At 38.7% G+C, this 24,391-nt stretch overlaps 1 protein-coding gene and 1 long non-coding RNA gene across 3 annotated transcripts in view; one reads left to right on the top strand and one right to left on the bottom strand.

Annotated features, from left to right (window-relative positions):
* The window catches only part of gabbr2 (gamma-aminobutyric acid type B receptor subunit 2), a 444,511-nt gene that overhangs the window by 210,723 nt on the left and 209,397 nt on the right, over window positions 1–24,391 (top strand). The window lies entirely within an intron of this gene.
* On the bottom strand, window positions 22,957–24,190 carry LOC134299034 (uncharacterized). The gene is made up of 2 exons (XR_010006194.1): window positions 24,103–24,190; window positions 22,957–23,161 (listed from the first exon to the last, which is right to left on the bottom strand). It is a non-coding gene; the product is annotated as an uncharacterized LOC134299034 (long non-coding RNA).

The following is a 24,391-nucleotide window of genomic DNA, read 5'->3' as shown; positions in this document are numbered from 1 at the left end:
GGGCATGATTTGTCTTTGAATGTTATGTATTCTGTTTGGAGTGGGTGAACTACAATTCCCAGAATCGTGGGTCAATCCTCCCCAAACCCTGCCAGTATTCAAAGTTGGCCATTTTGGGTCTGTGTACCAAGTATGGTCCAGATCCGTTGTTGGCTGGGTTCAGTGCTCTTTGGATGCGGATGAACTACAACTCCCAGAATCAAGGGCCATTCCCACAAACCCCTGCAGTATGTTCAGTTGGTCATGTAGCTTCTCTGTGCAAAGTTTGGTCCCGGTCCATTGTCGGTGTGGGCCAGATTCTCTGTATGCAGGTGAACTATAATTCCCATTTCCCCAAACTTGTCCAATATGTTCTATTGGTTATGGGGGCTCTGTGTGCCGAGTTTGGTCCTGGTCCATCTTCGGTGGGGTTCGAAGTGCTCATTCATTGCATGTAAAATATAAATCCCAGTACCTACTACTCCCAAATGTCCAGGCCAATTCCTGTCAAAACCCACCAGTATTCAAATCTGGGCATATCAGGTGTGAATGGCAAGTTTGGCCCAGAGCCATCATTGTTTGGGTTCATAGCGTTCTTGGTGTAAGTGAACTACAACTCCTCTACATTCCCCAGTAGGAGTCACAGTGCTCTGACTTGATGTAAGGTGAACTACAACTTCCACCATGTGGAGTCAATCCCCCAAACTCCTCTGCTGTGTTTGTTCTGCATACAGATTTGAAAGGGAAGGGTAGTAGGCGGGGTCATGCAAATTTCACACCAATGGAGAACCCTGGGATGCCTGCCTGTGGTGGAGGAAAATGCAAAATCTAGGATGAAATGGTCCCCAGATGAAAGCATTCCTTGGGTGGTGGGCCATAGTGTTTAGGGAGGACATTGGCAGAGGATGGGCTACATGTTCATGGAGCTCGCTGTAACCGCAATGTTAGTGGAAAATAGTGACTTGATGGCTCCTTAACAGTGGGAACTATAGCCTGTTTGTGGAGGCTGGAGGCTGTCTGTGTGAGCAGACACCAGTTCCACATACATACATATGGGTTTTCACGTTTATTATGGATATAGATATAGATATAGATAGAAGATAGATATAGATAGATGAATGTTGTCAGGAGTTACAGTTGATGAGAGAAATGAGCAACCTCATATTATTTTCTTAAGTCATGTCATGGAAAACAGGCTCTAATAGCTTTTTAAATGCTTTGTGCTCATTCTAATTCAGAACAACATTCCTGCAGTTGAAAAACTTCCTGTTAATACATTTTTACAGTATTTTGTATACTGAGTCTGTTTTTAAAAGTCTTACTGCTTCAGCAAGCCAATTCAAATTTCAAACCAAAATGCCAATTATTCTCCATCCTTACCAGACAATAATGAAAAGACATACATAAGAGATCTCGTTCAAATCGTTAATATTTACACAGCATCAGTAACCTGTCAACATTTGTGGCTGCCTTTTTAATATGGGAAAATGCAAGGTGCTGACTATAATATCATGTTGACGTGGATTCACGGCGTCTTCAGTAATATTTCAGAGACAATCTTCAGCTCTCTTGCCATGTTTACATGGGGAAGATCAGGGAGAAAGACATTTAGGCCTTTTGCAATGAGCTCTCATTTTTCGTCATCAGAATTATAGCAGATTCTCCTCTGTTCTTCATTGTCAGAATTAAGACAGGAGAATCTCACCAGAGCTGCTCATGAGATGCTGGCTGAGTTGGAGGAGTATGAGGATTGGATCGTTTGTCATCTTGAAATCAAAAATTCTAGCATTGAATTGTACATGGATGAATTCACTTTTCTGATCCACTGTGTGAGTTGTTTTTAACAGATCTGCTAAACGATATAATGGAATTTATACAGTAGAAACTTGTAAAGATTTGTGTAGCAATTCTTTTAGGAGATAGGTTGTGGGACTAATGGCGGTAGGACAGTGACTGGGGGAATTCTTACAGTCTCGGCACCTCGGACAGACCAGGAGAGTGTGTACTCCCTCCTTTCATCGATGGATCAAAGTCGGAAAGGTCACAAACCCAAAGGGGAACAAACCAACGACCCAAGAACCACTTTCCTCTCAAAGGGAGGTGGCCAGGGGTCCGGTAGAGTTCTCCACAGGGTAGTGGGTCGCTGAGAAGCCACCTGGGATCCATGATCATCCAGGATTACTACCAGCTGCCCACATTTTTAAAGCTACACAACAGAATCTACAACAAATGTGAGTAAAGAAAATTCTATCTCTATAAAGGAAAGAAAGTAACAGAACGACAGAGAGAGGAGTGAAAGAACCCAAAAATTAACTTGAAAAATCATTCATATGTAAAGGCAAGCAGCCTCGCCAATGGAACAAAAGGGAGAGCTGTGAGATCTCAAAAAAAAAAAAAAAAAGAACTATATAACCCAGCTACAAAGGAAACTTGGGAGTTCTTATATGCTTAAGGGGGACAAAATAACCTTGATTATAAAGGCATAATTTAGAATCAAACAATATCATGGAATTTATACAGCAGAAACTTGTAAAGATTTGTGTGGCAATTCTTTTAGGAGATAGGATTGATAAGCACCCATGTATACCTTGATGGTAACACTATATAACAAAATTTGGAATGTTTTCTGTTTCTGGTTTGAAAGTATTATTTCCCATTTAATTGTGCATTACTTACTTTGAAAGTACAGTAGAGTCTCACTTATCCAACATAAACGGGCTGGCAGAATGTTGGATAAGCGAATATGTTGGATAATAAGGAGGCATTAAGGAAAAGCCTATTAAACATCAAATTAGGTTATGATTTTACAAATGAAGCACCAAAACATCATGTTAGACAGCAAATTTGGCAGAAAAAGTAGTTCTATACGCAGTAATGCTATGTAGTAATTACTATATTTATGAATTTAGCACCACAATATCACGATATATTGAAAACATTGACTACAAAAATGCGTTGGATAATCCAGAATGTTGGATAAGCGAGTGTTGGATAAGTGAGACTCTACTGTAGTTGTTATACTCCAGAAACTTTGGTGACTGCCACAAATTATGTTGAATTGGTTGAGACTCGATGAAATATTAACTGAAAAACTATAGCAAAATGATGTCCCACAAACACAAAGTTTGTAATAATCCTTTTCCATGTTTTTATGATAGAGCCAATTAGGAAATGACATAAGGATATAACCCAGGAACAAAAAATGTGTCACATAGTGTAACTGGTGCTTTCCAAATCTTGTGCCATTTAAAGTTCTAGAATCCATGGACAGGAAACTCTCACAACCTCTGATATCACCCAAAGCTGGGCACAAACTAAAAGGGAATCTAGATACCTACTCTCTTTAACAGGCCAGAGAACTGAGTGCATAACAAGAGGCTGTGTTTCCTGCTATAAACCAAATGAAAAATGTCTTTCTCTCAAAATTTGCTAAGATGCAATGACAGCATTGAACAAGTGTTGATCAGGGAGATATTTATGGTCACTGCTGGTGATGGCATCTGTCTGACAAGTGTTGGTAGTACAGGCTGCTGTTTGAGGGTGAGGAGTAACCTTTGGAGCCTGGTGCAACACTCTTCAGAGCCATTTAGGGAGAAACGCTGGAGTCAGTGTAGCTGTCCATAAAGCCCAGGACCTTATCCCACCCTAAAAGTTATTGGGCAAGTAGGCTTATTAACAAAAAACCCTCCCATTAATGTCTCGCAGAGTAACTTATTAGCAGCAGCATGACCCAGCACCAGTAGCCAAAAGTGATAAAAAGAACAGAAATACACAGACCAATGTTATATCTTCCTTAGGAGGCTTTTCTTCATAGCAAAATAACATGGTTGGTTGCACTATTTACAAAAACAAGGTTTCTATAACACACACAGCAGCCTGCACACTGGAGCTTCACACATGAGGCCTTCCTCACAGTGAGGCTTACTTCACACTGAGGTGTTTCTCCCACAGTGAGGCTTACTCTCACTGAGGCTAACACTGAGGTCTACCTCACACTGATGCCTTCTCTTACTGTGACTGGCTAACGCAACTCAGGACAACACTAGCTTCGGCCCACTAACTCTTAATAGGCTTCAGCCTACTCACTCTCCTCAGCTAGCTTGTATAACCCTCTCAGTGCTTGACTCATGAGTCTGTAATTAAAAATACCTAGTTAATTTTTAATATTTCTGACAAAATTATCCTTCTGGCATAACAGAGTCCCATGACACATAGTCACTTCCGGTGACTGTTCACTGAAACCTGTCTTGCTAGTGTGCGGAGACAGAGAGAAAATACCATTTTCAGTAGTTGGGTATTCTCCCAACTCCTGCTAGAAGAGAACATCAGGAAGTGGAGGAAAATGGGAAAATGTCATGGGATGGCTGGCTATCCCTGAAGACTGATCTTGGCAGGGTAGGTCGCTATCCCACTATCAAAGATGCTTTCCCTCACTTTCTTGCACTCCCCCTACACACACACACTTCCTTCCTTCCCATGGGATAAAGTTACTGGTTTCATTGGACATTAAATCTGCCTTGAATTCCTCTAGGCAGTGGAGGCTTCAGCTGCCTTGGAGAAGACAGATTGATGCCCTGGTCGCTGGGAGATGTCCTGTGCAGTTATACCAGTAGATAGGGTGAAAAGGCCCCAAGGAATGATGTGATGTTAAAGCAAATATCTTAACCAATTATCCTCAATTTACAGAATTATGCTTTTGTCCTGTAGTTGCATTACTTTTAATATTGATAACCTATAATTTGATCTCCTTATTTAGGCACAGTTACATCTGAAGGATACATTCATTTTTGTGTTTCAATATAATTCAGTGTTATATTACATATAAAATCTCAGGGCTTAGAATGTTATTTTCAAAAGTAATTAGTTATGTTTGCATCTCCACAACAAAAGTGGTTAATTATTAGTTCTTTCTTAGTTTTTTTTAAACATCAAAATGGTGCAAGCTGTTTGTGCTACAAAATATACCTAAGTAGTAAAGATGTCATATCTTATAACTATAAAAATAGCCAAAAGCTATTTAACAATCAAAAAGGCACCAGGAATTAATTACAAATAACTTGCTTATAACTTCCAACTTCTAAAGCATCTGCACCAAACTACATCTCTATATGTATTTTTCTATGTGGAAGATAAAATAAGTTATTACATGATCACAAAGTGAAATGCCAAGAGCTCATAAGTGATATTTTAGGACAATAATGTATTTATTTTCCCAACTTGAAATGTAGCATTTCATTCTGAGAATTTATTCAAATTAGAAATAGCTTAGAAATTTGTTGAAATAAACAAAATACTACCCCACCCCCGTTCATCTTACCTGTTCTATTAAAAATGCCGCATTGATTTTTGAGCTTGCAAATGCTCTCAGGTTGTCAGTTGTGATGTTCAATGAATTGTAATTCTTCATACATCACTGCTTTTCATCTCTCACAGCCATGATTTCAGCAGTAGTCTAGAAATCTCTGCACGCACACACAAACATGCCTTTTCCCCTTGGAGAGGTGCTCTAATTGTGAATTGTACTCATGCAGCATGGACTAATTTTAATAAAACAGAAACAAATTAAATGTCACAATTAATGTATATGAATTCATATATTTTACAGTTACCGAGTTGAGCTTATTTGACCTTTAATACAAGAACAAGCCATAAAAGTTCCTCAAGATTAGGGATACAGACCACAATTAGTATACTGTTTTGTACAGTATATTTACAGATCAGAGATCTTTAGATTCATGTAACTGTACACAACGTTTTAGCTTTAGCCTGCAATTCTTAACACAGTTGTGCATTCTTAAATACAGTAGAGTCTCACTTATCCAACACTCGCTTATCCAACGTTCTGGATTATCCAATGCATTTTTGGAGTCAATGTTTTCAATACATCGTGATATTTTGGTGCTAAATTCATAAATTACTACATAGCATTACTGCGTATTGAACTACTTTTTCTGCCAAATTTGTTGTTTAATATGATGTTTTGGTGCTTCATTTGTAAAATCATAACCTAATTTGATGTTTAATAGGCTTTTCTTTAATGCCTCCTTATTATCCAACATATTAGCTTATCCAACATTCTGCCGGCCCGTTTATGTTGTTTAAGTGAGTCTCTACTGTACTGTATTTACAAATTTACCACTAAAATATCACAATGAATTTAAAATACTGACTACAAAAACATTGATTACGAAAAGGCAGACTGCGTTGGATAATCAAGAACATTGTATAAGCGAATGTTGGATAAGTAAGATTCTACTTTAATATGAAATAATTACTGGGATAGAATAATGCAGAACAATATAATCTCTAAAACCAGGACAGTAAATAAAGAACAACACTTTGAAAAATTGAAAATTCCACAAAGGAAACAATCAGGGCCAGCTAACACCTCCCAAGAAAGGATTCTTCCAGAAAGGAAGCTGAGAAGGGAGTGAACCACTGTGTATTACCAAAGTCATTATTATTACTATCATTATTATTATTATTATTATTATTATTATTATTATTGTGTTGTGGTCAGCCGTGAAAATGAATACAATCTGGCTCCAAGTATTCAAAAACACTAAAATCAGAATATATAAAAATTAATGTGGTATAATAAAACAGAACAATACAATCTCTAAAATCAGAACACTAAATAAAAAACACCACTCTGAAAACAGGGGAATTCCACACAGGAAACAATCAGGGCCAGCTAACACCTCTCAACAAAGTATTCCCATCATCAAAGTCTGGCAAATCCTCTGTTTTCTCAGGGCCACAGACAGTAGAAGCACATAAAATATCGCAAACAACACCACTCTGAAAACAAGGGAATTCCAGACAGGAAACAATCAGGGCCAGCTAACACCTCCCAACAAAAAAATTCACTCAGGGAGGAGACAGCCAGGCTTTAAAGCTGCAAGGCCATTACATCCTAATCATTTTCTCTAATTGCAGCATTCATACTTGCCTCCAACAGACAAAAAAAACCAATCAGAAATATTGTATATTCACAACCTTTAGGAAATAATATCACCTGATGGCACAGCGTGTTAAAGCGCTGAGCTGCTGAACTTCTGGACCGAAAGGCCGCAGGTTTGAATTGAGGGAGCGGAGAGAGCCCCCACTGTTAGCCCCAGCTTCTGCCAACCCAGAAATTCAAAAACATGCAAATGTGAGTGCATCAATAAGTACTGCTCCGGCGGGAAGGTAACGCCGCTCCATGCAGTCATCCCACATGACCTTGGAGGAGTCTACGGACAACACCGGCTCTTCAGCTTAGAAATGGAGATGAGCACCAATCCCCAGAGTCAGACATGACTGGACTTAATGTCAGAGGAAAACGTTTACCCTTTACCTTAATTACCACCAATTCCTCAATACTTTATTTCCCATACCACCATACTTTGCCACAGCAACGCGTGGCCGGGCACAGCTAGTATATTATATGTCCCTAGCTGGATGAGGATAAATGTTTGTAATGCAGGAGAGGTAGACTTATGTAAATCAGTTCAAAAGGTGTTCTGTGATGTTTACATTAAGTTGTGAATAAAACTGTATGTTTGTTTCAAATAATACTTGGCACACTATTAATCTGAAATATATGTTTGTAACAGTTGGGAGTAGACATAGAAGTTGTATAGTATATAATGACTAGATTGAGACAATAGGCACAAAGTCAGAAACAACCAACTAGCTTTTAAGGTGGGTAATGGAGGGTATCAAGGGCAAGAATGACTCTTCACCCCAGTAATCCTTCCTTGTTTACAAATTTTCACACTCCCTTGTTGATTTGTTTTAACTCTGTGTTCCCTGTTATATCAGACAAGAGAGACTTTATTTCGATTAAATAACCAGGATAATTAGCAAATAATTAATGGAGAAAGGGAGCCCTAAGGAACTAGGAATTAGAATTAGATCTAGCTTCTGAATGTTTTGAAATGTCATTCCACTCAATAAAGCATGTATGAATACACAAGGGAAATGCAGAGGTGGATTGCAGTGATGTGTTCTCTGTGTATATATTACAATTGCATAACATTGAGGAGTTGTTTTCCTTTTTCCTTTGAAAAAAGTATCACAGATAAGAGGAGTAGAATAGTAGTAGAGATGTGAAGAAAACTAATTAATATTAGTGTTGTCAATGAAAACAGGAGATCTTGAGCTGAAGAAAAGGAGACCAGCTGTGGTACTTTTTGGACTTTGGGAATTTGTGTTATTGGGAAATTTCATTAGTGTTAAGCTAGGTGAGATACTTTGCACTATGGGGAGTAACTATAATGATGAAGCAGTATTATCATAACTATTTCTCCTAATTTCATCCCCAAAACCCAATAGAGAAGCCAGGCAGCCACACACTGTGCCTTGCTGGTAGGAGGGAGCTGCAAACATCATGGTTTAGTGATCTTCTGTTCCCCAGTGCTTCAGAACCCCTTGGTTGATGCTGTCCCCTGGCTTCTAAGATTGAGTTTGCAATATTTACAATGACATACTCATAACATACTGTATTAACAATGCCATATCTCTGGCTTATAACATTGTAAATACTGAACAAGTCTACAGGTGATTTTCCTGTGCAGAAAATGTGTTTTCAGGCAGAAAACAGACACTTTATGCAAAAGACACTGATTTATGCACACATTTTTATTTTATTTTATTTACATAGAAACAGTATTGAGTACCCTTAGAACATTCATCCAGTTGAAGCTGTAAGTTTCTCCTTCAGGTTTTCTTTTTGTATATGATTCTTTGTGGGAAATTTAAAAATATATCTAATTGAGTTTAAATTACCATCCGTAGTGGATTTCAAGCTTTGAGAGCAGACTTCTTCCTACTGTTTGGGGCCAAATCAAACACTGCTTTGGCGGAAGTAAAAATGCTTCCATTGCTTCATGTCAATACTTCATGGATTTCACAGAATTATAGAGCTGGAAAGAGATTCCGAGGACCATCCGGTCCTGTTAGGTGTTTTTACCTTAGTGTTTAGTTTGTGTACAAGGAGCTCTGGTTCTTAGCAGCTCTGAAGTTTGCCTGATTTGAACAGCAGTCACACAAACAGCAGAAATATCTTACCAAGGCCTTTTATCTCGTGTAGTTCAAGAATAGAAAACATGAACAGTCTGTACAAAACATGATCTCTCCTTCTTTCTACTCAAAACAAATTCTTCAACATATCACTTTCTCCAACAAAACATCAATAACACTGTCCCACAGGACATTTGCTGTCTCAGTATACAAATACTAACCAATCAATTATTATATTACTCCATCCCAGTTGTATCAAAACATCATAGTTGTATCAAAACATGGATTGTTTCATGATTACACCAACCAATGAGATTTGTCTAGTCATCCTGACTTCATAATTAAACATGAATATACTTAACATGTGCAAATGACAACAAATCCAACCCCTTGTCATGCAACCAAAGCACAAAGTTCCCCAGGGCAGTAGAAAACAAGCCTGCTCTCTCTTCTTTATGGCACCCTTTCAGATATTTAAACATAGTTTTCACCCTTCTCTTCTGCAGGCTAAACATACCCAGCTCTGTAAGCCGCTCCTCATAGGGCATGGTCTCCAGACCATTGATCATGTTAGTTGCCCTCCTCTTGGACACGTTCCAGCTTGTCAATATCTCCCTTGAATTGTGGTGCCCAGAATTGGACTCAGCATTCCAAGTGAGGTCTGACCAAAGCGGAATTTTATGAGGATTCCTAAACAACTTTTCAGAACTACTTCAATATTCCTGGCAGTTGCCCTTTTCTTTAAAAGAAACTAGTTTTCCCCAAAGCCCATCTACACTGCCCTATTATTCATCCTGGTATAATGCTGTTTAACCTGCAATAAACCTGGAAATCCAGCTTTATTCTGGGTTAAAAACCATCTGGGAAAATGTGGACCTTCCAAGAAAGTCCATATTTTCTCAAGTATAGGGGGACCACCGCGTGCAATCCCAGTGGATAATCCCTGCAGCCATCCCTCCTCTGCAGGCTCAGGCAGCCTGAGGAGAAGAGGTGACAGTTCCACTTTCCCTTCCCTGGCTCTCTGTTTAGCCGTGAAATTTATTTCAATGCATTCGGACTGAGGAGGCTCCTGGCGTCCTTTTGAAATGCCACGAGTTCAGCAGAAGTCTCATGCTTCTGTCCAGAGACTTTGAAAGTAATTTTTAGGGCTAAACGGGTCAAGGGGCCAGAAAGGTGGTGTTTTGGTTCCCTGTATGCCCTCCAAATTTACACGAAATTGGCATTTTAAATGCTGATTTCACTTGAATTTGGGCCAGTGTAAAAGGGCCCTGAGTCTCTCACAGCAGTTTTCCCTAGTGGAACCAAGCATATTTGATCCAGATTTCAACTTCAGGATATACTACTACTAGTAGTACTATCGTCTTCTCCTATGGCTATGGTTTCCAATAAATTTGAGATGACTAGAATGAAACTGTACCACAAAATTTTCACAGTTCAGCGCTGTGTTTCAACTATTTAAAATCCAGGTATAATATGCTGGAATATCAGTGAGTAATAAGTACATAATCTAGCAGAATCTAGTAGAGAGCTGCTTTCAACTTGAATTTGTAGTGTAGTAATTTGGAGTTAATAGATACATTTTAAAATAGATTGCTGGTGCTTCTGGATAATGTTCTTTAAAAAGTGTTGTGTTCCAAACAGTCTCTGCTCTTAATTTCCCCTGCTTCTCACCATAGCAACTTGGAGTCCCTCCTACGTTTGTTGATAGCAGTGACTGTTTGAGTTAGAAAGTCAGTGTTGAAACAGATGGGAGTGTGTGTCAGGTGCTAAACTGGCACAGAATAATCTGACAGTAAAGTAGACATTAGGTAGCCATAGTAGAATTTGATCTCACTACTACCTTGTCAGGATTTGGTCGGTATATCTAACTCTGTCTAAATTTAGCATCTTAGCAGTAGCACCATGTTTGGTGTTTCATTCAAATAAGAAAGTGCTAACAGTTTGTTTAAATACTGTTTAACAGCATGAAAATTCCACAGAGAGCCAAGGGAAATACCACCTTTAAATGCATTTTTACAACTTTTCTTTCACCCACTACTGTGCTTGCAAAGATTGCAGATGGAGTATACTTCCAAACTTGGCTGCAAGGCCTTGTACCGTGGAACTTAAATACAGGGTATTGAATGATTTTCAGTACACAGTTCAACCATTTATTTTGGTTCAGAAGAGGCAACTGTCTACTAAATCCAGTAAGATAAGAAATCTAGAGCTGTACTAAGATACAAATGCCTCGTCTAGGCTGCTGCAGGAAAGCAATGGTTCCCAACCTTTGGTCCTCCAGTTGTTTGGGGCTTTGTCTTTCAGCATTCCTGGCCATTGCATAAGTCGGCTGGGGTTTCTGGGAAGTCAAAAAAAAATATCTGGGGTACCAAAGTTTAGGAACCACTCGAAAAGAGGAATGCAATTTTGTACACAGAGTTTGGAATCCTTATCCTTCTGATGCATGCTTATTCTTTCTTTTCGTTTGCTTCCATCTTTCCCATCTCATTCCATTGTCTCTTTTACTCTCTCTGGAGTGGGTATTCTTCCAAATCATGCCCATAAATTTGACTTGAAACACTGCCTGCAGGTCCATTGAGTAGCTTACGTTTTTGAATTACTTCATGTGAATATTTTTCTTCCTCTTCTGAAGAAAAGGAAACTCTTAGTAAATCTTTTCCAATCCTTTCCTGCCATAGGAAACAGATCAGTGTCTTAACAACCTGTGACCAGAGCCATCACCTCCCTCCTTCCCCCATTTGTCTTTTCAAAGGGTTTCCTACTGCAGTTGTTTTTTTCCTCTGGCCCGGAGATACACTAGACATGTAAAGCCTTTTAGAGGATTTGCTTTCCCTCTCAAACTGGGAAGCAAATGATCTGTGGTTGCAGGTGTTCATGCTTGACAGTAAAACATAAAATCTTATTACATACAAGGTTATGTCGCACTTTAAGAATCACATTATAGATATAATGTAGCCAAAGGGTTCTTCCATATGTATTTTTCATTAAGCAAAACATGTGGAAGTATCTAAAGTTATCAACCAAAACAATAAGATGATAAGTAAAAATTGCCTAATATGATTGGCTTACACTGCTGTCTCTGTTACCCACAGTCACGAATCCTTTCTTGTTTTTTCATGGCTCATTGCCATGAGTATCTTCTGGTCCTCTTCTCTCAAGATGTTTATTTTAGTAGTTATACACTATTTTAAGTCTTTATCAACCAATTGTGTGTTGATAACTCGCCTCCTTCTCTTCCTGTTGCCACTTGGGCTCCTTTTCTCTCCCTTTGGCTTCTCCTTCCTCCCTTCCTTAGGTTGTAAATTTTAATTTTTTATGATTTATAATAGTCTTTTAGAGTTTATTGAAAAACCACGAAACAGCGAATCCGCGAAGTAGTGAGGGAACACTGTACTGTTAACTGCCCTCCCCTTCTGACACTGAGCCAGTCTCTCTGTTTATAATGCTGATTACCTCATACATTTGTAACGAAGATCATATTGTAAAGCTTATAATGTAGAATAATGAAGAAACCCAATCCCACTGTCACAAATTCTGTGGTTGCAAACGCCACAGAACAGATGTTTAGTACTTGGCATTTTATCACACTATCTTCATAATAATAAAAATGTCTCCAGAAAAATTTCTTTCATACACCCCTGCCCCCTTGCATAATACCTTCTTCTCTAGTAGCAACCAGAAATAATTCTCATAATGGTTCTCTATCCAGGAAAACACAACTACTTACTACTCTTGCATTTGTAATATATCAGAGTATTTGTAAGCAGACTAACATTAAAAGAGCCTGCATGATCAGCTCCTCAATTAGTTAAGCATCCTTCCCCCCCCCCCCCCCCCAGTATCCAGCCAGATCCTCTTGGAAGCTACAGGCAGGAGATGAGAACAATAGCCTTCTGGTGCTTTAGCTTCTCAATATAGTCATACCCTCCATTAATTTGTTTGTTCTGGTTTTAAAACTATTTGCCTTGGTAGACATCAGGTTCCATAGTTAAAGGGCGTACTGTTTATTTCCTCCAGATTTTGCTGGATTTCAAGTTCCAAGATTTCTTGTTGTTGTTGATAATGATGATGATACTGATGTATGATAGAACCAACAAGAAAAAAGAAAATGGTGTTGAGACCAGTGGAGTTTCCGCGGATGAGGAGGGGGACTTTTTCGTGGAGCCTGAGGTTTTTTTTACTTTTGATCCTGTTACTTCTGTGGAAGAAAATGAACGTGTTCCTCCTGATGATGGGAATGTTTTGGTTAGATCTGTTATCAGGAAAACAGAAAGTAATTCTCATGAGAATCTGCCAGGGATTGACTCTGAAAGGAATGTGGACGAGACAGAAGATCTCCTATAATTCAATGATTACAGTTACAAATAGATAGTGCAAAGCAGAGACTAATTTGTTGTTCCCAGAGGCTGAAACATAAGCAAAGTGAACCCAGGCATGAGAAGGAATGATGTCATGGGTGAGAACTAGAATTCTTAAGCATTTTGACATAATGTTCATTGGGAGATCAACATCAGATTTTCATGGATCAAGTCACCTGTCTTGGGAGCTCTGAGTTAGGAGTTCTTGTCTTTGGTTCTGTATCTTGTTTTCCTGTTTAAGATCAATGCCTCTTGATTGGATTACAATTTTTGGTTCAAGTTTTCAAGACTTTGGACTATAGTTATGTACAAGTTTTCAAGCCTTTAGATATAGTTTTGGTTTAAATGGTTAAAACTCTTGGATTACAGTTTCTTGTTTTTACCTTTTGGGATTTTGGGTTCATATTCAGAGTTGGTCACTTCTATTTGTTATTCTCAAAAATATCAAGCTTATGTATATAACTTTGAAATTGCTTTTACAGTCTGGTTTTTTATTGTACCTTAGTGATTGCCTAGTCTGCTGATTTTGGAATGACTTTTGGATTGTTGTCTACTTATTTTTGAAACTGCATTTTCTATTATATACTCTTTTATTAACTTATTACTTATTGTTGAACGGTATGGTGTTTGGATGAAAAGGAGTCACACAGGTGGCTAGACTGCAACAAATGGTCACTTATGGAAAAGTCATCAATGGCAAACTTGGAAATTGAGCTCAAAAGGTGGGGAGATACCAGCACATAATCTATCACACAGCTATCCCTGGCCAAAATGAAAGTAATGCCATTTGCATTGGGAAACTTGACAAGCCATTAAGCCCAAGTTTGCTAAAGTGCAATGTAAATTTAGCGAAATTAAGGCCTGAAAAGTTGTTAATATGATCTTTTGACTGATGAGCTGCAGAAGTAAATAGAAATTGTATAGCATCAGGGTCACAAATCACATTATCTAATAAAAATGTGCACAGTTGCCCACCCTGGCATTGAAATCACCAGCCAAAATTATTTCCACAAGGGGAAAATTATTTTATAAATCTTCAGTGTGAGTGGTAAAAATTTCCCAAGTTCTTAGCAGCAAGTTAAGCTTGTAGGGATATAAACATTTAATATGACGTAAAAGGTTTTCCCCAAGTGGAGATTAATTGCTTGAGCTAAGGGGGGGGGGCAGCTTGGGAGAGCTGTATATCCCACATGTCTAGAAACAAAGGTAGGTAGACCACCAGATAGGCGTCCATACTCCTACCTTTTGCTGGATACAGCCATTCTTAGGATTTACCATGGTAGCCACAGATAAGGACAAAGTTGTCATGTCAGACTTGCCATTGTTCATGCTATGGATATCAGCCATAGTTGTCAACCTGAATATGGAATCTAGGGCAAAGAGTATCCCTGGAGCATGCTTATCAAAGGTGATTAGGTCTGGTGATTCTGGGCTGTAGTTTGACCCATCATCCTTAGAATGGTCATGGCAGCGATGTAGGTTCAGCCAGGGATCATGGATGTCATGAATTGGTGCAGTTTTAGATTTAAAATTACATAGCTCAGGAGATTTTTGCTGTGGCAAATAAGATCTCACCAACTGGCCATTTTTGAGTTGGCGAAGGTGTCATGGAGAAACTGACATGCAAATGTGCTACTGTTGATAAGTTTTCTGCTACTGGTGAATTTGGCTTAGGCTTGATAATACTGGTTTTCCTAGTGGTGTGGTTCCACAGCTGGACAAAAGGGAAAGTAAGATTCCTTTTTGGAATTGTCTGAGGCAAGGTCTTTAACACCCTAGAATGGAAGCACCCCTTAAGCTTGCAGATTTTTTCCCCCTTCATTATCAAGTTGGGGGTAATTTGGGCTGGTAAAACATAACTGAAACTGCTTATAACAGGAGAATAGCAATATTCCTTCAAGACATTTTTGACTTATGGTAACCCTTTTGGAGTTTTCTTGACAGAATTTGTTCATAGGGATTTTGTCTTTGCCTTCCTCAGAGGCTGAGAAAGCATGACTTGCCCAAGGTCACCAGTGAGTTTCCATGGCCAAATAGGGTTCCAGATTTTGATCTCCCAGTGTCCTAATTCAATACTGAAACCAGTACACCACTCTGGGTCTCAGCATTCCTTGCTGTTGGCTGTGTTGTCTATTGGTTGGCCTAGATTGTGGATTACTGCCTAATAATTGCTGCCTTGACCGGCATTCAGACTGAAGCCTTAAACAGGACAGTTGTTCCTTTTTTGATTTAAAGTATGTTTTTGTATAACTATTCATAAACAACCCAAGCTTTTTCAGATTAGAGATATGCTGTTTTGTCATATTCAGACCTATTTTGTTCTTATGCTGTCAGTGAATCTGTTGCTTCCAACAGAATCATCAGTCTGCCGTTCCCACCTATAAAGCTTCAAAAATGTTTTGTGGAAATGAGAAGCACTCATTTGCATGATTTTTTACTCATTGGAGGGCAACAATGGAAATGAAAAATCAAGGCTTTATCTGATACAGGATAGAGAAGTATGTCAGTCGATGCAAAGTTAGTGTAGACTCAGTGTTGGATAAATAACTATTTTACTAAATATGGAGGTATGCACTTCTTTGGTAGTTTATTGTGCAAACAAAACATTCAAATGCAATGTAAATTATTTAAAAACTATTTAAAATGAAAAAACCAACAAAATTCATAAGCCTAAATCCAATTGTTAATGAGAGTAAACTACTCAATAAAATAGAACTTGATAAGTCAACATTTGAAGTTGCTTCACCTACAACACCACAATAATCTAATAGGGAAGTTAGCACAGTATGATTAGTAATGATAGCACTATCGCCCCCTATATAATGTTATGCGCAATATCGTGCCCGATGCTGAAAAAAATGCTTCAAGGTGCAATCATCACTTGTCTCTTTTGTCTGTTTTGGGTTAACGAGACCCCAACTGTAATTTTGATCATTAAAGGAACTTTGTTCAGTCCATCTGAAATGGACTGAACAAAATTGACCCAGGGCACTTGACCAGTAACAATAATACATTTATCATTTTGGGCATGAATACCAGTTTGTTATTCTCTTCCAGGCCACTGCTTCTCCCAGGCACTGAGTATAACTTCGGTTCTTATATATATATTAGAATAATAAAATTCCAGAGTTGGAATGGGATTCAGTCCAACCCCTTGCTATATGCAGGATCTCCAGATAAACCATCCCAAGTTAAAGACATCTAGAGAAAGATATCCTCCCATCTCTCTACATCATTGTTTCCATTGATAAACTACTCATAGTATCAAAAAGTTCCTTTTGATATTCAGTCGCAGTCTACGCTCCTGTAATTTAAAATCATTAGTTGGTTCTCCCCTCTAGAACAGGAAAGAACAGACCTGCACCCTGTTCTCTCGTATTGAAAGAGTGCAGTCACAACATCCCATAAGTTTCTCTTTAGAAATTCTGAACATACCTAGCCTCCTTAGCCTTTCCTCATGTGTTTTGTTCTCCATACCTTTCATCGCCTCTATGTCTCATTACTCCTCTCACCTTAGAGACTGTGCTTCTATTATTGCACTGGTAAAATAGCATTAGATGTCTTTGCTCCAGTATCATATTGTTGTCTTATGTTCAGTTAATGATCAGAAATTATCCTAAGGTTCATTTTGCCTGTACTACTGCTGAGTCATGTGTTCCTCTTTCTATACCTCTGCATTTGGTTTTTCAATTTATTTAAGTTATACTGTTTAGTAAAGGTAAAGGTTTTCCCCTGACATTAAGTCTAGTCATATCTGAGTCTGGGGGTTGGTGCTCATCTCCATTTCTAAGCCGAAGAGCCGGCGTTGTCTGTAGACACCTCCAAGGTCATGTAGCCAGCATGACTGCATGGAACGCCATTACCTTCCTGCCGGATCGGTACCTATTTGCATGCTTTCGAACTGTTCAATTGGCAGAAGCTGGGGCTAACAGCGGGAGCTCACCCCACTCCCCAAATTCGATTTGCCGACCTTTTGGTCAGCAAGTTTAGCAGCTCAGTGATTTAATCCACTGCGCCACCAGGGGCTCCTATACTGCTTATGCCTCCATATTTTGTAATCACAGAGACAAACTGAATTTATGCCATGCTAGATGATGAAATGCTGGTTTATAAGGAAAAATTGGGATCAGAATCTAGATCATACACTAAACCTACAGACCATAATTGTAGTTGAAAGACATACTTTTATTGCCCAAAATTCAGTTACTGGTCCTAATTAGAGGATATCCATCAAATAGTGGGATTTTACTTATCATTTTTTTTATTGATTTATTCTGTGGGACAAACAATTGAAATTAGACCATTATTAGCAGTTCTTAGGATACTTATAGCATGAAACAAACACTTTCTGACAAATTAATGCAAAAATACTGAGTTGATTAGGTAAATAATTCAGAAGCATTCAAGCTTACAATTTGCCTCCCCTTTATTACCTCTATTATTAATTCTGAGATCACAGACTAGATCTGCAAATATGCAGTGTTATGTCTTGAAAGATATATTAACTGAAAAAATACAACAGTTGAAAATTATCGGTAACTGGTTTTCATCCAGTGAGTTGTTGTAAAACAGACTGAAAAAATGCATCCATAAACAATGACTGTAAAATACATACAGAATTTATGATACTATTTTAAAACAGATTGCATGTGCTGTTTACGGTTAATGTTTGTTTTTATTTTAGAAGCTTTGACTTCTAAAAAACCCACAGTGTTAAAAGAACAGCGAATTCTTTCAGTTTTGTAATGTTTTCACCTATTTTTTAATGTGGATCCTAACTTTTGTTCAAATAAATTAATCAAGAAAGAAAATATCAGAATTCCAAGCTAAGTTTGAAAGCTTCATCAAATAATACGTTTAGGCAGTGATGGGGCGGTGTTGGTCTTTATATTTTATCTTTTTGTCTAAGTTAAATTACTTGATTCTTTGTCAAGCTTTTGTGTCTTGTCCTTGGTTTGTCTGTTTCCTGTTCAGACTCTGATTAGGGTCACTAAACACTTCTGTAGATCAAATGTGCATATGTGTTATACTCTGAATCAAAAATGTTTGTGCTTCAGTTTACTATCACCACCACCACCACCACCATCATTATGATTTTGTGGAGATTCAAATTGGCAGTTGTCATTTAGGAGCTAAAACAAAAACAAATCAGGTTTCTTATGACCTTCCTCTCAATTATGTTCTTTGCTGAAGATGCCAAAAGGATTTCAGATCATTTAAGTGACATTATATTTTCTTACTTGTCTTTTTGATCTATAGGTTTCAAAAGTTTCAGAATTCAAACATTCCCCATGGAATACTAGTGTTTGTGGATATGTGATGTTTGGGGGAGAACAACTGGGAATATTTTATACTGTGGAAACATAGGCTATAAATAGGAATGCTGATATACATATGTTTTTTTTTTATAATGCTGGATTAAATGGAGGAGAGAGCTGATTTTGCTTAACTTTTAACATGCTGCTTTAGTAAGACTGGCAAAAAAATCCAGGAGAATGCCATGATATAGAAACTTGCAGTAGTGTTATAATATTAGTTCCTTGAGAAAATGACAAAAGTACAGAAAGGAAGTATGTAGTTAACTTTTCTTCTGTGCCCATAGACTTCCAAATAGCATGCAGATTTCATTTATTCATAGATATGCTAAATCTTTTTTGGTGCTTGCATGAAATTATGCCTTTTCTCTCTACAAAAAGTTATCTTTGCCTGTTCACAATTTAATGACCTATTTGAGCCTTCTGCATGACAAACTAGAAAGTACACATTATGATGATGCCTTTATTAGACTAAGCAGGAGGCACAACATTCATCACACTAGTTTTTGAAGTCTACTAACATCTTTAGCAGACAAATTGGTCAAAAATATGCAGGGAAAGAAAAGTTATGTTAAAACCTTCTCAACCCAACTATGAGTTGAATAGGAATAAAAGCAGTAGAAAAAAACAATAATATTTCCTTTTCCCATTTGCAACCACAATGTGCACCCCTATGAGATCTAGTGTCTCTGTCCAGTGGTGAGATTCCTTGAAGAATCTGATGTCTAGATAATCATAGATATTTGGACTTAATGTCAGGGGAAACCTTTACCTTTACCTATTCTCCCAAAGTGGCTTAGGATATCTGTTTAAACAAATACAAAAGTTATAACAGTATTAAATATTAGTCCAATTAAAACATTATTTTTAAACAATGAATTTAAAAATAATTAAATATGCTTAAAATGTATATTACCTATTGAAATGGCACATCCGTTGCATAGTCTTCTATTCTAACTAAATACTAGCTGAATGTCTATTTAATATTTGCCAGCCAGCAAAAGGGGATCAGGGAAGGGGCCAAAGAAGCTTCACTTAGGTAGGAGTTTCACAAAAAAGACTCCTACATTTTGATCAGAAAATCCTGTGTGATGGTGGAATGGATAGAAAACCCTTCACTGTAAGAGTCAGGCAGGCTTATACAGGATACTTGTTCGAAGTAGGGTAAAAGGAGAGGTAAAATTTCAACTGCTCAAAGACAGCTGAGGGAAATAAAAGATGGAAGAGATTGAGGAGATACAATAAGTTTATATAGAAATACATTAAAGTTCCAAAGGACTTATTTCTCTTGCAGATGAAGATTAAAGGGGGGGGGGGGTGGTTTGAAGCCAGAGGCTTCAAAGAAAAGGCAGGATTTGAAGAAGCTTTTGGAAAAAAAGAATGTGGCATTATATCATGTAAATGTTCTGGAAGACAAAACTGAAGTTAGCAAAGAAGAATGGGCATTTAAATAAGGCAGTTTAAGGGGCAGTTATGGTTCAGAAAGTTGGATCATGGTATTTAAGGGTGGACAAAATCCTTCAGTTGGGAAATTTTGGTGCCTCATTACCACTTGATAGTTACAATTTTGCACAAATGCTGCTTGTTTTGTACTCTTGTACAGGTTCTTCTTTATTCCAAGAAAGGTTGTCTGTTCATATTACCAAGATTATCAAAGGCAGTGTCTTGATTAATTATCTATAATTAACTACACAGGGAGGAATTGTCTCTTTAATATAGCAAGCTAGGGTATGATGAGATCTTCTGTTTGAACTAGACAAATTTCAACTGGAACAGGGCACTCACTCCTCATGGTGAGGGATATTAGTCATTTAACCAACATATCTCATGTTTGCTAGCCAATGAGGAATCGTTAGCTCTCAGGCTTAATTTTCACATCTGTGCTGTGTAGCTGTAGTCTGCAGGTGGGAGTTCGGGGCTCTTCCTGTCAGGCTCAAAATGGGGGACCTGTCTCAGTTTTACCTGAGGCGTCCAAATGCTGCCTCGGGTAAAACCTAATTAAGCCAGAAAAAAACTGGGATTTCCCAGTTTGGTCAAGATTAATAAAATACCTTGAAAGATCCAGACATTAAGCTAAGGTCCAGATCTTTCCAGCTGACGGCCAGGTGGGGATTGACCCCTGGGACTACTTCTGCAGTCCCAGGGATCAATCCCCGCAGCCATCCTGGTTCTTCGGGCTCCTGCAGCCTGAAGGAGCACGATGGCACCCACCTCTCCCTTCAGCCTCCCTTTTCCACCTAAAAAACTTACCTGAGGGATCTGCTGGCAGTACAGACCCCTCTGGAGAGTTCTTCTGACATGCAAAAATGATGTGTCAGGAGCTGGGGCGGGGGTGGGGGGGGGGAGGCAGCATGACCTAGGATGGCATCTAGCCACCCTCTGAGGGGAAGTCCGAGGTCTGGGTTGGGGACAGGAACCTGAGAGGAACTGGGTTAAAATAACCCAGTTCCTCTTGGGTTTTAGGATAGTGTAGAAAAGCCCTCACATAACTTAATGTTCAATAATGAAAATCAACCTTTCCTTTTGCATATGTTAACAGGCCCGCTGAGGAGAAGGGTTCTTAATCATGTTCTCTGTTAGTCACACAAATGTGTCATTTCTGTGCCTGAGCACCATAAATTGAGAACCTATCACCATGCATGCATGTCTTTGCATCTTTTCCCCCTCAGTTCTGTAAGGAGCAGCAGGGTTAGGAAACTCTTTGTTGTCCATGCTTTTATTTACCCCAAACTCTTAGTTAACTCTGTTAATTGTTTCTTCAACCTTGGTCATTGCTTATTGTTTTGTCACCCCTTCTTCTAATCTTTTTATCCATTTCTCCTTCGAAGTGAGTGAGTGTGCCAATTTATGGTCTCAGGTGTCTGAAGTGTGGATCCAAAATAATGGTAACAAATGGGCATTCACTCTTGTTTGTTTTCACTGGAGGAGTCGCATGTTGAGAAAATGTAGAAAACTGTTAATCCTTTAGTAAACAGGACTTAAAGAATGAAACAGCATGCCTATGGGTTCACCCCATGGGGAAGTTTTTAATACTTTGCACCCACTAGAATCATAGAATAGTAGAGTTGGAAGAGACCTCATGGGCCATCCAGTCCAGCCTCCTGTCAAGAAGCAGGAAATCGCATTCAAAGCACCCCCGACATATGGCCATCCAGCCTCTGCTTAAAAGCCTCCAAAGAAGGAGCCTCCACCACAGCCTGGGGGAGAGAGTTCTACTGCCGAACAGCTCTCACAGTGAGGAAGTTCTTTCTGATGTTCAGGTGGAATCTCCTTTCCTGTGTCAGGGAATACTGAATGGATGCACTGAATCCAATATCCTTGGTTCCAAGATCCACTGACTCCAACACCCATCATTGGTTTCAGCACTTCTAGATCCATTTCACTATACTTATGCTCAGGAAGAAAGGTCATGTTCTCAAAAAATCTCAATACGAGTAAAGAGAAAAAGAGAAGAAGAAGAATAGATATGCACCACCAATGATATCTGATGCTGATCTTCAGCAAGATTCTCTCCTCTCCAAACTGGTAATGTTGGTCTCACTGATGCACAAGATGGAATTTCTTCTACCCTCCACCATCCCAGTTGTGTCTGCTGTTGTGTCTTGGAGGAAGACAATTAGGAAAATTTACTGTTTCTTCCAGTACATCATAATCAGCTTGGCAGGTTAAGTTTGTAAAAAGTACTTGGAAGAGAAATTGCAGGTGTTCATCATCTTGTGTCACCTTGGTACATTTGGCAGAATGAACTGAGAGATCAGTCAATGTAGATGGGGTGTTAAGCTGTATAAAAGCTTCATTCCAGATCTGGCCATGAAGAACCTACTTCATGTAGGAAACAAGTGGCTCGACATTATGATCAGCCTCCTCATAGCCACTGAAATCAAGGTAAGGATATTTCTTCAACATCTGCAGCCCCATCAATATCACTAGACAGACCAAGAATTGATCCCTGGGCAGAATACTTCAGACATTCAGGAAAGCCACCTTTGCCTCCTCATTGGAACCGCTGTAATTGTCGCTATTTTTGGCATTTTTGTCCACACATACACAGGTATACCCACCATCAGCAGAATGGGGCCCATCCTCCCTCCAGAGTTTCCTCTGTTCCTTCTGTTTCCTCCACCACCCTAAGCCACAACTATCTGCCTCTTTATCTTGTCTACCACCGCATGATCAGCCTCCAAAATGGGCATTGTGTGAATTGATGGGAGTTCTGCAAGCAACCATGTAGAGTAAGGGAGATTTAGAAGTTGCCTTTTAGCTACAACCATTATGGAACACACAGGGTGTACAGCTGTAAATGGCATACTATAACCAGAATATAATTCAATAAATAAACAAAATTCACACCACCATGCCTTGCATGGGAAAGCAAATACACCCCTCCTAACTCAAGCATCCAACAAACTAGATATTTAAGTTGAGGCTCCTGTTGATTGCAAGCAGGAATGTCCAGTTCCTCCTGCCACCTCCAGGAACATGATAGTCTTATTGTCTGAAGTCCTGCAATGGAAAAGGTTCACTGTTACCGGAGTGCTGATAGTTACTTGCCTAAAGATGCAAGCTAGTCAGGCAATGCACATTTGTATATAGATATTTAAATGCTGCTAAATGATGCAGTGTTTTATTTTTGTTTGGGATTATTAGATTTTTAAGGAACTATATGAAACAGCTAGATATTGACTTGTTCAGTGGACTGTTGAAGGCAGCAAGCCAGGCACAGTGACACAATTTACACTCTTTAACTGTTTCCCTGCAGCATAACCCAGTAAAACATATTCAGTGTACTGAGGAGTTTTGTCAGGGGAGGAAAAATTAAGTTCTGACTATTATATCTTGAAAATATTTCCTATGGCTCCTCAGAGTGATCAATTTATGGACAACGCCTCCCAGGGAGAAAGGAATGCCATTGGACAACTATTCTGGGGAATCTAATAAATTCTTATGGCAAAGCAAAGGAGAGTATCTGTGATGATTAGATGTATATGTTTTCTTAATGAAAATTGAACCTGTTTATGTCCTAAAACATTCTAAAGAATGTACTGTCTTAGTTCCTTCCTCCTTTCTGTGTCCAGCTATGAAGTTCCTTTCGTGATCTCAGAGTACAAAATGTAAGAGACTGTTAACTTTTTCAGTGTGTGCTTCAATTAAATGAAAGGCATGTCACAGGAGCATTCTTCCTTACCCCTGCCATCCTGCGCATACACCAACTATGGCATGCCACAGCCTTGGGGCTTTGTCGCAGCTGCAAATCCAGCATGTGATATGCCTTTCATTTCAGCAAGAGACATGCCAGGAAGTACTAGAGCCCCTAATTGCACAGTAGTGAAGTGCATGAGGCATATAATATTTCTTGAGTTATATATATTTTCCTTGATATTAATAGTCAGAAATGGGGTTGACAAATGGAAGCAAACAATGGGATAATAAAACCTCTTACTTACATTGACTCCATTCTGCTGGCTGTCACAGTGCTTTCCCCCAAAACACGTAACACGTCCAATGTTAAGTTCAGCCAAGACTGGAATCCTGTAAACAATGGCATAATAATCATCCTAAGGTACTGCAAGAAACATGTTTGTGTTTAATTGATCAAGCATAATGATTACTTTCTATATGTACAATTGATGCTAGTTTCAAATTTAAAGATTGAGAGTAAATTAAAGAACTTGAAGTTAATGCATTTATAATAGTTAATGTAATAACATCATAATCATCATCATGGGCATCATT

Source organism: Anolis carolinensis, chromosome 4 (genome assembly GCF_035594765.1).
Source record: "Anolis carolinensis isolate JA03-04 chromosome 4, rAnoCar3.1.pri, whole genome shotgun sequence".
Lineage (NCBI taxonomy): Eukaryota > Metazoa > Chordata > Lepidosauria > Squamata > Dactyloidae > Anolis > Anolis carolinensis.
Note: the sequence above shows the minus strand (reverse complement) of the source record. Positions and strands in the feature narration are given on the sequence as shown.